A 1,968-nucleotide genomic window follows, 5' to 3' on the forward strand; every position below is an offset into this window, starting at 1 on the left:
TATAATGCCGCTATTAATGTCAGTTGTTGTCTTCACTTGTTTGCGTAAACGTCCGTTTATTTAGATGTTTTGTTTATGTTGTTAACACCTATTTCGAAATAAGTTAACAGTGCTATTGTTCGGTTATTTGCTTTATAGCTCAGTATTTCAAGCACACAGGTGCTGTATTTATGTGTGCTAAATGACTTGGTCTGGTTAGCAAAACTTCAAAACCAAGAGGTTTACAACCCAAAGTGCCATGATGAAGGGATGATATTAACATGGTACTTTATGTGCCAGTGTTGATCTGGTACTAGCCTGGTTTCCATGATCTGTCTTCAGCTCTATATTGACACTGACAGCTATCGTCAAACTACTGAAGTTCATAATCTCACAGCCCAAGTTATTTCAGTTTGGTCGACTCTATATGAACACATATTGATCATTTGTGTTTGACCATTTAGCATAGTGAAACTGTACTGATCCTGTCAGGCTCGGGTTGATGACAGTGTCTCCTCTTTATTATTCTAAGTGTGTGTGTGGCTAGTGGACAGTGGGCGCTTGGTGTGTTTTAAAGGACTCGCCCCTCTTCCAGAGCAGAATTCCTCTATTGTTGAGCCGGGACAGAGATCCACTATATCTCAAACAAGACCTCCTTTCTCCTCTGAGAGGGACCCGATGTCCAACAGAAGTGACTCTCATGGCGAAGGGACTCTTGCGTCACTAAAGAGGCTGAAGTGTCAGTGAAGTTGATCAGGAATGCCAGTCTCTCACACACAGAAACACTCGTGTCTTCTCTTTTCTTCCTCATCCGGGTCTCTTAATCAAGATTTGAAAGCACGTGTTTGTGTTGTGCTTGCTTTGGTTAGACAAACTACTCTTCCCTGGCCATCTTTACACCTGGTGTTAGGATGATCTTTGGTCGATCGGATCACAAGACGCATTCCTGAACCCTCTGTTGCTCTTCGGTCAAAAAAAGAGAAAAATTGTACGTTTAGTTTTTTTCATCGGAATTGTACGAAACTAGGTTTTGGCACTTGCTGTATGTAAACAGGTTGAATGGTCGGTCCTGAATAAAATTGTTGCACCTGAGCTCCTCGCGGTCAGAAATGAGCGCATTGGAGATGAATGTCCTCTAGTGGAAGCGTTCGGTAATGCAGAATCTCACTGAACGTTCATCTTTTGAGATATCAGGCTCACACTTTTAGCACAACTTGTTTTGATTTTCTTGCAGTTTTAGAATAAAATGTAATATTTCGTATAAAAATTGAAATTAGCATTTTTGTGAATTGTTCATAACAATTCACAAAAAAATATGTTAATTTTAAGACAACTTTTTTCACTTCAGCGATAATCTGCCAAGTGGCGTCTTTTAAAAGAGATCAAACTTCAGTCTGTGCTTTAAAGCTTTTAAGTTGGAAATTTCATTTTCAGGTCTATGCTCAAAAAGTGAATTTTGGATTATAAATACAGCGTACATATAATTTAGAACCGTGAAATCCCCTGAAAATACAAAATATTAAATAAAGAAACATTATCAAATTAAAATATAGTACAATGACCTAAATTTGTGAAACTGGATAAATCTGCGCTTTCTCAGATCTCGTGCTTTGGTGCGTGTCTCCCGCTGAAGAAATCTCATCTGGCTGGTGCCGTCAGTTGTTGAAGATTTGCTCACACACAGGTCTGAGTGTGTGTGACGAGTGTGTTCCTTCAGCAGGTGTTTACTGCGCTGTAATGTGGTAAACCACAAGAGAAGCATACATGAGCGCGTGTGCCTGCGTCTGGCAGGAACTCAGTGCTTGTGTTCAGTTAAGTTGACCACACTTTTTTTGTAAACCACAAGTTACATTCCAGTGTGTGTGCCGTTAAACCAGGTGTTGTCGAGGTGGCCAATAATAAATACACCAACAGCTTAAATAGCGTTATCCTCTTCAGGGGATGACAGTAGTTGAAGTGAAAGAGAAAATCAATCTTAAGGTCCGTTTT

This window comes from Pimephales promelas, chromosome 3, assembly GCF_988280905.1.
Source record: "Pimephales promelas chromosome 3, fPimPro1.hap1.1, whole genome shotgun sequence".
NCBI lineage: Eukaryota > Metazoa > Chordata > Actinopteri > Cypriniformes > Leuciscidae > Pimephales > Pimephales promelas.